At 38.8% G+C, this 12,205-nt stretch overlaps 1 long non-coding RNA gene across 1 annotated transcript; it reads right to left on the bottom strand.

Moving 5' to 3' along the window:
- Positions 1-10,519: 10,519 nt before the first annotated feature.
- Positions 10,520-11,971, bottom strand: LOC138882346 (uncharacterized). The gene is made up of 2 exons (XR_011403916.1): positions 11,064-11,971; positions 10,520-10,837 (listed from the first exon to the last, which is right to left on the bottom strand). It is a non-coding gene; the product is annotated as an uncharacterized lncRNA (long non-coding RNA).
- Positions 11,972-12,205: the final 234 nt, after the last annotated feature.

Here is a 12,205-nt window from a genome sequence, read left to right as displayed (position 1 = left end):
GCGACTAGTATAAATAGATATGTATAGGTCTCAAGCTAAAGTATGGTAGAGCGACAAAGTTTTAAGAAGATATGGGTAAGGATTAAAAAAAGGGGCAAGTAAGAAGGTGACAAAAATAGATGAGTCCTCAGGATTAAGCCCATGAGAACAAGAAGAGCTGATGGTTTCTCTAAGTTATAAAAAGCTCAGTATAGCCTGAATGAACTCACAGGAGTCTAAGACTAATAGCATTTAGAAGAGATGGAATGCTGCCCTAATAGTAGAATAAGGGTGTAATGGTGATAGATTAGAGGATGATATTTAGGCCTTCAATTGAGTAATGATTCAAAGAGAAGAGATTTCATGGATGGCACGGGATTAGAATACCCCTATAAGACGAATCACATTGGAATGCTATGAAATATAATTATTGAAGTATGGCATTGTCCCTAGGTGGATAAGAAAAGCCACTTCAGATGTTCCTTAATGAGATGTGAGCCCTAGTGACAATGTATTACGTATGAGGTTTCAAATTATCAGTGGTGGATTATAGATCAACATTAAGGTGAATCAACAATAGATGGATAAGAGTTCCAAAGTATGAGAGGAGATTATGATGCCATTATTTAGATGAACAGTAATAAGGAAGTATTAAATGACTTTGATTTATACATATAAGATAAGCAGTGAGAGAGTAACCTGGAGTTGGGTAGCAAACCTCGGTAATAAGAAACTGAAGTAAGTTAGGATATAGTATAATCTACCTAGATGTAGTAATGCCATAATGATAGATATACAAGGCTATGAAACAAGATGTAGCAATAGCCGTAAGTTCGGTAAAGTACCAAGCGAAGGACTTCAGTACACCTATAGATGCCCAGAGGAACAACTTGACATAGTTCTATATATATTCACAAAGTGAGGCCTAAAGATTGGCTAAAAGCTGAAGGAAGTAGAAGAGAAGAGTCTCTTAGGTGCACATACAGGCTGCATGATAGAAGGTCGCAACAACTACGAGATTTGAAGAATTCCGACGACAAGTCGTGGTGTGACAAAGAGACCTAAAGGGGGGAATGCCCTAGCCTTCGAATTCATACAAAAAGCAGTTCCTAGATAGCAAGGACAATATTAAAATATTAGTAAGAGCTATGGGTTATGAGACTAATAAGCTCATTAATCAAAATTCGAGGACGAATGTTCCAAAGGGGAGAATGATGTTTGTCACACCTCCTTTTTGTGCGCCCGCCCCGAAGGGTTAAATGCGCGAGGGAGTTTTTCCAATTTAAGTGACAATATTTGAAATGAGATTATTTATTTAATTCAGAGTCGCCACTTGGGAAAGGTTTGGCTTTTGGTGTCCCAAGTCACCGGTTTATCTTGAATCCCAAATCGAGGAAATTTTCGACTTTCCAAATGAAGTCTGCGAACCAGAAATTCTAAGTAAGGAATTCTGTTGACCCGAGGGAAGGTGTTAGGCACCCACGGATCCCGTGGTTCTAGCACGGTCGCTTAAATTGTTATAATGGCTAAATATTTGATTTTAATACATGTTATAACTTGTGTGCTTTTATTAAGTTTAAACCGCTTTTATTATTATTTTTTAATAGAATTGCAACGTCGTGAAAATGCATCTCGAACCACGTCGCAATCAATGCACCCGTGGTTGTTAATACATTCTGACTCCATTGAGATTTGGATTTGGGTCACATAAATGCGCACCCGAATTTAAGAATGTAATTTAATTAAAATCGCGCCTAAAGAGTCTAACGCGTTATTATCTTTGAGGAAGGCTGCGAAATTCGCTGAACAGCCCATCCCAAATTCTGAGTATTTTTAGTATATACATTTATGAGGGCCCCGCAGTTTGTGCATTTTATTGGGCGAGGCTCGACTCATTTTATTTTTAAAAGGGCAAGCCTAAAAGCAACTATGATTTTTATTTTTTTTGTTTTGTCTCTATCAAAAAAAATAATCCTAATTTATTCACTAAGATTATCTAGAGCCATTATAATCGGGTTACATGAGATGCACCCCCGAAATTTAGAAATTAAGCATCACAACTACGTCACGGGAACCGTACCCGTAATCACAATGATTTATTAATTGCACCTAATCAACGAAACTTGATTAATAACATCTACCAATTCAAACGAATCTAGCTTTCATTTAGTAACTTGAGAAAATAATTCTAATCAAACACACATAAATCAAAACAGAAACAAAAGAAACAATAGTAAAACATTTAGACAGATCTAAATCAAAACTGAAACATTCATCTAATGCAAACAAGAAATTAGAGGAAATGAACCTTTGATATGAATATTCTATCAATAGACTGAGAAGACAACCTTCTTCATGAAATGGATACAGCTCAACAATCGTTACTCCAAAACGAAATAAAGCCAAGCAAAACCATACGGACTAGAAGGAGACTCAAACGGAAACCTGGACTAGCGACTTTGACCGGCGATGAAAATCCAAACGCATCTGTTCCGATTTCTTTTAGCCAATTTCAGCAGATCTTTTGGCTCATTTTTGGTGGTGTTAGGGGTGGATTTTATGGCTGTTTGCAACAGGTTTTTGCTGCTATTTTAGAGGTCGTTTTGACTGAAGAAACGGAGCTATTTTCAAGCTTGTTTTGATGTGTTTTAAACTGATTTTGATGGCTGAAATACTGGAGCTTCAAGGCTGGTTTTGATGGTGAAAAGTTAGTTTTTTTTCTGGTTTGAGAAGAAAGAAAGAAGGAGATACGTTAGGGAGGGGGTGTTCTGCCCGTGTATATCCGCGGTATATTGAGTGTATATCGAAGATATACCCTGTCCGCGCTTTTGGGAGGGGGGTGTTCTTTTGCCAGAAAAATGGGTAGTGATTGGGTGGTTTGAAGAAGATGAAGAGAGGAGAGGGGGCTGGTGTCTAAGGTCTTCTCCCGTGTGTGTTTTTGTTTGGGTTTTAATGGAGAATATTGAAGACCATGTGTGGGTTGTGTGCATGTTCTAGCATGTGTGAGTTGTGTGTTGTGTTCATGTGCTAGCATGTGTGAGTTGTGTGTTGTGTTCATGTGCTAGCATGTGTGAGTTATGTGTTGTGTTCATGTGCTAGCATGTGTGAGTTGTGTGTTGTGTTCATGTGCTAGCATGTGTGAGTTATGTGTTGTGTTCATGTGCTAGCATGTGTGAGTTATGTGTTGTCATGTGCATCTCGGCTGAAAATATTTTGGGCTAGGTCCGAAAATTAGGCCTAAAATGAGTCGTTTGAACCCAAATATTATTCTTTCCTCGTAACCGAGAATAAAAACACGACCTTATTTAATTAATCCTACGTAAGCAGAAAATTATTAAAACAAACTGACAATTAAAACAAAAAAAAAAATATTTTTTGTATTTTTAAATTTATATAAAAATAAAAATAAAGTACTATTTTTGTATTTTTTCAAAATTTATGAGAAATAAATAAACTAAAATTTATATATCTTTTTTGTAATTTTCATTTTTGTGACGAAAATAAAGTAAAAAGAGTCAAAATAAGCTGAAATAGCTACATTAAGGCTAAATTAAATATTTACGTGCTAAAAATGTGAAAGATTTGGGGAGGGACAAAAATCACATGTCAACAGCTGCCCCTCTTTGACTGGAAATGCGAAGAGTTTGCAGACCAAGAATGACTAGACAGGTTTTTGACCCGACCCTTATTCAAGGAGACCAAAAGAAAGAAGAAAGGAGAATGTGACCGAGCTCTGGTATCTGAGCTGCCTACATATCCTTGGCTATAAAGGAATCAGGCCATGTGTAGTTCAGAAGTGAATGGGGCGATGGAGTGCCGAGGTTGAGAGTCGCGCAAGGTTCCGTCGAAGTTCTGGTCTGATGTCCTATTTATTACATAAAAATCAAAATTAAAAAGACTAACTAAGCCTATCAGCTACGAGTTACAAGATTCCTATCTATAATTCTTTTGCAACTTGATCTTGGGTCTTAGCTGATTCTGCTTGTAGACTTCGATCCGAATCTTGATGCTTGCAAGTTGTAGGTGCTTGTTTATTTTTGCAGTATTGAATGAAATGGGATTGGCGGAGCTCGGGAATTTGATCCAATTTTTGAGCGACCTGTCATTTGTTTGTTCCAATATGTGGGAACATCTTCCTTTTTTCTTTTGCTCTTTTTTCTTCTTTTTCTTCTTTTCTTTATTCTGGGTTGAGACTCATCTCGTGGGTCGTCTCGATCCATGCGCCTCGAGGTTAGACCTACAGGTAAAACAAACAAACGAAATTTTCTGCCCCAGTTTCACTAGGAAAATTTCGGGAGTTAATTGCCGGGAAGTTTATAGAATTGATGAAGGGATTGGAAAATTTCAGTCTACAAAATGCCAACTCCGGGATTGGATCACTAATATTGCCACAAGGTAAGAATGCTCAGTTTAGGGTTGGAGCCCTAATGTTGGCTAAATGGAAAAAGTTCAGTTCAGGGTTGGAGCCTTAATGCTGACTGAATGGAAAAAGTTTAGTTCAGGGTTGGAGCCCTGATGCTGACTGAATGGAAAGAGTTCAGTTCAGGGTTGGAGCCCTGATGCTGACTGAAAGAAAAAGTTCAGTTCAGGGTTGGAACCCCAATGCTGACTAACAGACAATGCTCAGTTCAGGGTTGAAAACCCTAATGCTGGCTAAATGGAAAGAAGTTCAGTTTAGGGTTGGAGCCCTAATGCTGACTAACTGGAAAAAGTTCAGTTTAGGGTTGGAGCCCTAATGCTGACTAAATGGAAAGAGTTCAGTTCAGGGTTGAAGCCCTGATGCTGACTGAATGGAAAGAGTTCAGTTCAGGGTTGGAGCCTTGATGCTGACTGAAGGGAAAAGTTCAGTTCAGGGTTGGACCCCCAATGCTGACTAATAAACAATGCTCAGTTCAGGGTTGAAAACCCTAATGCTGGCTAAATGGAAAGAAGTTCAGTTTAGGGTTGGAGCCCTAATGCTGACTAACTGGAAAGAGTTCAGTTTAGGGTTGAAACCCTAATGCTGACTGAATGGAAAAGTTCAGTTTAGGGTTTAAAACCCTAATGCTGACTGAATGGAAAAGAGTTCAGTTCAAGGTTTAAAACCCTAATGCCGACTGAATGGAAAAATTCAGTTTAGGGTTTAAAACCCTGATGCTGACTGAATGGAAAAGTTCAGTTTAGGATTTAAAACCCTAATGCTGACTGAATGGAAAAGAGTTCAGTTTAGGGTTTTAAAACCCTAATGCTGACTAAAGGAAAAGTTCAGTTTAGGGTTTAAAAGCCTAATGCTGACTGAATAGAAAAGAGTTCAGTTAAGGGTTTAAAACCCTAATGCTGACTAAAGGAAAAGTTCAGTTTAGGGTTTAAAACCCTAACGCTGACTAAAGGGAAAGTTCAGTTTAGGGTTTAAAACCCTAATGCTGACTAAATGGGAAAAGTTCAGTTTAGGGTTTAAAACCCTAATGCTGACTGAAGGAAAAAGTTCAGTTTAGGGTTTAAAACCCTAATGTTGACTAAATGGGAAAAGTTTAGTGTAGGGTTTAAAACTCTAACGCTGACTAAAGGGAAAGTTCAGTTTAGGGTTTAAAACCCTAATGCTGACTGAAGGAAAGAGTTCAGTTTAGGGTTTAAAACTCTAATGCTGACTAAATGGGAAAAGTTCAGTTTAGGGTTTAAAACCCTAATGCTGGCTAAAGGGAAAAAGTTCAGTTTAGGGTTTAAAACCCTAATGCTGACTGAAGGAAAGAGTTCAGTTTAGGGTTTAAACCCTAATGCTGACTAAATGGGAAAAGTTCAGTTTAGGGTTTAAAACCTAATGCTGACTGAAGGAAAGAGTTCAGTTTATGGTTTAAAACCCTAATGCTGACTAAATGGGAAAAGTTCAGTGTAGGGTTTAAAACCCTAACGCTGACTAAAGGGAAAGTTCAGTTTAGGGTTTAAAACCCTAATGTTGACTGAAGGAAAGAGTTCAGTTTAGGGTTTAAAACCCTAATGCTGACTAAATGAGAAAAGTTCAGTTTAGGGTTTAAAACCCTAATGCTGACTGAAGGAAAGAGTTCAGTTTAGGGTTTAAAACCCTAATGCTGACTAAATGGGAAAAGTTCAGTGTACGGTTTAAAACCCTAATGCTGACTAAAGGAAAGAGTTCAGTTTAGGGTTTAAAACCCTAATGTTGACTAAAGGAAAAAGTTCAGTTTAGGGTTTAAAACCCTAATGCTGACTAAAGGAAAAAGAGTTCAGTTTAGGGTTTAAACCCTAATGCTGACTGAAGGAAAAGAGTTCAGTTTAGGGTTTAAAAACCCTAATGCTGACTAAATAAAAAAGTTCAGTTTAGGGTTTAAAACCCTAACGCTGACTAAAGGGAAAGTTCAGCTTAAGGTTTAAAACCCTAATGCTGACTAAATGGGAAAAGTTCAGTTTAGGGTTTAAAACCCTAATGCTGACTGAAGGAAAGAGTTCAGTTTAGGGTTTAAAACCCTAATGTTGACTAAATGGGAAAAGTTTAGTGTAGGGTTTAAAACCCTAACGCTGACTAAAGGGAAAGTTCAGTTTAGGGTTTAAAACCCTAATGCTGACTGAAGGAAAGAGTTCAGTTTAGGGTTTAAAACCCTAATGCTGACTAAATGGGAAAAGTTCAGTTTAGGGTTTAAAACCCTAATGCTGACTAAAGGGAAAAAGTTCAGTTTAGGGTTTAAAACCCTAATGCTGACTGAAAGAAAGAGTTCAGTTTAGGGTTTAAAACCCTAATGCTGACTAAATGGAAAAAGTTCAGTTAAGGGTTTAAAACCCTAATGCTGACTGAAGGAAAGAGTTCAGTTTAGGGTTTAAAACCCTAATGCTGACTAAATGGGAAAAGTTCAGTGTAGGGTTTAAAACCCTAACGCTGACTAAAGGGAAAGTTCAGTTTAGGGTTTAAAACCCTAATGCTGACTGAAGGAAAGAGTTCAGTTTAGGGTTTAAAACCCTAATGCTGACTAAATGGGAAAAGTTCAGTTTAGGGTTTAAAACCCTAATGTTGACTAAAGGAAAGAGTTTAGTTTAGGGTTTAAAACCCTAATGCTGACTAAAGGAAAGAGTTCAGTGTAGGGTTTAAAACCCTAATGCGGACTAAAGGAAAAAGTTCAGTTTAGGGTTTAAAACCCTAATGCTGACTAAAGGAAAAAGAGTTCAGTTTAGGGTTTAAAACCCTAATGCTGACTGAAGGAAAAGAGTTCTGTTTAGGGTTTAAAAACCCTAATGCTGACTAAATGGAAAAGTTCAGTTTAGGGTTTAAAACCCTAATGCCGACTGAATGGAAAAAGTTCAGTTTAGGGTTTAAAACCCTAATGCTGACTACATGGAGAAAGTTTAGTTTAGGGTTTAAAACCCTAATGCTGACTAAATGGAAAAAGTTCAGTTTAGGGTTTAAAACCCTAATGCTGACTAAAGGAAAAAGTTCAGTTTAGGGTTTAAAACCCTAATGCTGACTAAAGGGAAGAGTTCAGTTTAGAGTTTAAAACCCTAATGCTGACTAAAGGAAAAGTTCAGTTTAGGGTTTAAAACCCTAATGCTGACTAAATGGAAAAGTTCAGTTTAGGGTTTAAAACCCTAATGCTGACTAAAGGGAAGAGTTCAGTTTAGGGTTTAAAACCCTAATGCTGACTGAATGGAAAGAGTTCAGTTTAGGGTTTAAAACCCTAATGCTGACTAAATGGAAAAGTTCAGTTTAAGGTTTAAAACCCTAATGCTGACTGGCTGGGGACAAAGTTCGAGGATACTAACTGACCTCTTTTTTTTGAATTTTCTTGTTTTAGTAGAAGATAAAAGGGAATCTCTTGGAAACTTACCTTTCGAGTGAATTCCTTATTGCCAAACTGTTTCTTGTACTCATGTACCTTTTTCTTTGGGTGACACCTGCTTCTTGCACGATTGTCTTGGATTATACCTGTTTCAACTTCTCAAACAAAGAACAATTGTTAGTTTGGAAATGGCGGTTGGTTCAGTGACCTTGATTGTTCCCATTGATTTGTTGCGTCCTTATTTCTGTTGAGAAATCCTGCCATTGATTGGATTTAAATGGCAAAACCCTTTTGGACTGCTCAGGCTTGTATTTCCAAATTCCGTGATGATTTGCCTTGTAAGGCTCTTTTTGTGTCCCGTTTTGCTTGGAGATCCTCAACGGGGATTTTACTGGGGATACTCTGTGGGGATTTGTACAAGGCAGACTTGTCGGGGATTTTTTGCAAAGCGGACTTGCAAGGATTTGTTGGGAAAGCTCGCTGGGGAATTTTTTACAAAGGGAGGCTCTGTGGGGATTTGTACAAAGGGAAGTTCTGTGGGGATTTGTACATGGGAAGTTCTGTGGGTATTTGTACAAGGCGGACTTGCTGGGGAAATTTCTCTCTTTTTTTTTTTTTTAAATGCAGTCAAACATCATGATTCATCAGGTTTGGACAAACGTACCAACGAAACGAGGCATTTTCCTTCGTGAAACGGAATTTCGTGAAACCAAACCTGCCACCTATCCTTTCCGGTATATCTGGAACTCAGGGTTATAAAATGAGAGGGAATCGAAGAAAAACAAAGAAATGAGAAAGCAAACTTCAGAAAAGAAGTGTCCCTTTCGGGACGAAAAAGACTTATCTGAGGAAGACAATGCTGACTTTAAATGGACATGACATGCTCTTTAGACTGGACGCCTGACCTTCAATGAACTTGCATTTCCTCCCGAACCAAAATGGGTCTGTGTTTCAAACCGATGGAATTTTGCCGAGACTTCCTGGGGCGGAGTCATCTTTTTGGCCAACAGCGCCCTTTGCGGGTTTTCGCCAGTCGACCTCTCTCATTTCTCTTCCTGTCGTCGCTTGATAGCATTCTTTGCGAGTTTTTACTAAACAAGCTCTCTCATTTTGGTTTCTCTACTCCCGTCGCCTCGCGGTGCCCGTAGGTTTTCACCGTCGAGACTCTCTCATTTTATTTCTCTCAATTTAGAGTGTGCCGGTCTCCATTCGTGATGCTTCTTGGCTTCCCGCTACCTTTGGTAATTGATCTGAAGGGTTGTGCTTGGTAAAGAGAGGTAGATGATACTACGACTTTTAAACCGTTTGACGTGCCCCGATTTCAATTTCAGGGTAAATGGGATTTTATTGTTGGTGTGACTGAACCTCAGGGAGAGGCTGCCTACGTATCCTTTCGGAATCAAGTCAGACGTAGTTCAGGCTCAATCCATTGTTGGTTTTTTTTTTCTTTTTTTTCGGAGCATCAGGGATTTTTTTTTATCCTCAAACCTAACTGCAATGGCTAGTCGCGTGGGACTTAACCTTTCCAACTTTATTTTGCCTTTGTAGGCCTTTCTTTTCTGTCTTCTTTCTTCCAACTTCAATTTTAGAGCATTTGGGGGTACCTTGGTTTCTTCGACTTTGCTGAGGCGATTAGCCATGTGAAACTCAACCCTTTCAACTTCAATTGCCTTTATAGGCGCTTTAATTTGATTTTCTCCTTCCAAGAGTTTTGATTCCTGTGCATCGGCCGCCATGGCCAGTCGAGGTCGACTTGATGCACCTGCTGAGGCTGGGTGCCTTTTGCACATTAGCGTGTATCAAACGAAAGCCCTGTAAATCAGTCTTGCCAATCTTTCTTTGTCTTGGTTTTGGAACAGTGTTAGACCAAAAGGGATTCAAAGAGAAACAAATAATTGAATGGAGAAAGAGTTTAAAAACTAGAAGTGTCCCTTTAGGGCAAAGGAGAGAAGGACTTATCTAGAGTACATGCGGACTTCAATGAACATGACATGCCTTTTGGACTGGATGCATGATCTGTGTAAACCGTCCGACTCTCAAAAATTCATCACAACTTTGCCTTGAATACCAAGGAACCTTGCTAGGACTCTGTTGATGACGGTGGTTGTGAGGATCTCATTTTCGATCATGGGCGCCCTTTGCGGGTTTTCACGAGCTGGCATTTTCATTTCATTTCTTACCATCTCCTTATAGTGCCCGTGTGGGTGTTTACTAACAAGACTTCTCATTTGATTTTCTCTGCTTACCGTCGCCTTACGGTGCCCGTGTGGGTTTTCACTAATAAGACTCTCTCATTTTATTCTTCTCATTTTGTTGTATCAGGTCCAAATAACTCCATCCTCCCATTTTGAACCGCTTTGCCGATTGATCAGAAGGACTTGAACAAGGTTTGTGGTAAAAAGAATTTGGGTTGAACTACAACTTTGGAACCTTTTGGGAGGGATCATTGCCGAACCATTATAACTTCTGCCCCAGTTTCACTTTTGGGGGACTTCTTGGATTTTTGTTTTGGTGTGACTGAACCCCAAGGAGAGGTTGCCTACGTATCCTTTCGGAATCAAGTCAAACGTAGTTCAGGCCACTTTTGTTTTTGGATTTTTTTTTGTATATATATTTTCTTATTTTTCCAATTCTTTCTTCTTCTTTTTTCATTTTTCTTTTTCATTTTATTTTCAATAATATTTTCAGGTTCCAAAGAGGGTAATCAAAGAAGAGTAACCAGCTCAAATGGGTTTTGCAAAGGGTTGATAGTGTTTGGGTAGCGAGAATGAAAGCCTTCGTCATCTCAAACGGACAAGATTTTATTATATAAAGGATCCAACATAGTACCTTTTGACTGCATTTGCATTGACAGTTATTTCAAGGACATTTCCTTCGATGTGTCCCAAGTACAACGCACTCTTTTTGGCAGTACTCTTGTTGTAATGTATGGACCTTTCCAATTTCGGGAATCAATTTTCCTTCAGTTGTTCCAACTCTTTGTCTTGTTTCCTTAAGCTATTCTTCATGGCGACCCAATTCTTGATTCATTATTTCGAGGTCTGACAGAGTTTTAAGATCCGGGCATGAAGTCCGCAAGCATGTCATATTATTGAAATCTGCATTTAACAGAACTAAAAGAGAATGAGAAAATTGACAAGATTTAAGAAAAGAGACATTCCGGGAAAATGAAATATCAATTTCATTTGATTTTCTTTTTTTGTTTGTTTTTTTAAAAATTTTGAAGATAGAAGGGTTTACATCGGAAAGTAAGACAATAAAGTAAAACATCTGGATCACACCCTAAGATAATCCAGATGCAGAAAGGATAGCAAGACAGGCTACCGAGACTCCCGTCTGATGGGGAACTTTCACGCTTGACAATCATTTTTTGGCTTTTCTTCTGTCTCGGCAATGGCTGCAATAGCCTTCAGTGCCAGATCAAATTTCTCAGCTTCACAGATCATTCCGTCTATTGGCCCGTTTGTAAGAGTAGGCAGGGGAATGTTCATCATATTAGGAACCTTTTCGTCCCGGGGAACGATTCTTTCAGCTTCAATCAAGTCTTCAACTGCCATTTTGAGGGTCCAATGACCAACAATCCTTTGTACCGTGCCCCACTGCTCTAGAGTGGCATTCACATCTAGTATCAGCTCGATGCGGGGAGGGGTGACTCGGTGTTTGGCCGATTTGGGGCCACTGGCTGCAGCAGACTTCGCCTGACTAGCTTTTAGAACAAGCCTGAGTATGATTCACCAATAGAGGTGAACTGATTCCTTTTGAAAGACTCTCTTAGGTGAGGATTGTACTGATGAACATTTTATTGGGGGACTATATGGAGCTTGGTAAGGATGGGCGTTTCTGGGAGGTGGAGCTCAGTTTTGTGTATAATGTTGTGGCCGCGTGCAAGGCTGCTCATCACTGCATACCAACAAAACCAATCACCTGAACAGAACCTGGCTAATTTACTCACACACACAACCTTGTTAGTTTTGAAGCATATAACATATAGGAAATCGCACGATGGGATGCAATGCACCTAAACAGTTAAACGCTTTTACCATGTGTTTAAACGGGTTGCATGTTTCATCCCGACCCTAAACTAGCCCTCTTCACTATGTACCTCTTTTCTTTTATTCTTGCCTCTCTTTAGTCACTCTTGATCTTGTTTTTGCCGCTCTTTTATTTTTTGCACTCTTTTTTTTTCTTTTTTCCTTTTTGTTTTTTTTTTCTATTTTCTTTTTCACTCGATTTTCTTTTTCCTTTTCTTTCAGTTTTTTTTCTCAATTTATTTTATAGCTATGATCGAATCCGATGGAGATTGCCTACGTATCATGACCCCGCATGAATCAGATCTTGCGTAGTTCGGGCCAAATGAAAGGTAAAAGTAATGAAACATTTTTTTTCTTCATAATAAAAAATTGGGTTTCAACACTCACAAAATGCAACCGAACGGTTATTTTTTGCAAACGTGGCCCCTTCCAAAT

The sequence above is a fragment of the Nicotiana sylvestris genome, chromosome 11 (assembly GCF_000393655.2).
Source record: "Nicotiana sylvestris chromosome 11, ASM39365v2, whole genome shotgun sequence".
In the NCBI taxonomy this organism is placed as follows: domain Eukaryota; kingdom Viridiplantae; phylum Streptophyta; class Magnoliopsida; order Solanales; family Solanaceae; genus Nicotiana; species Nicotiana sylvestris.
This window is presented reverse-complemented; position numbering and strand designations above follow the sequence as displayed.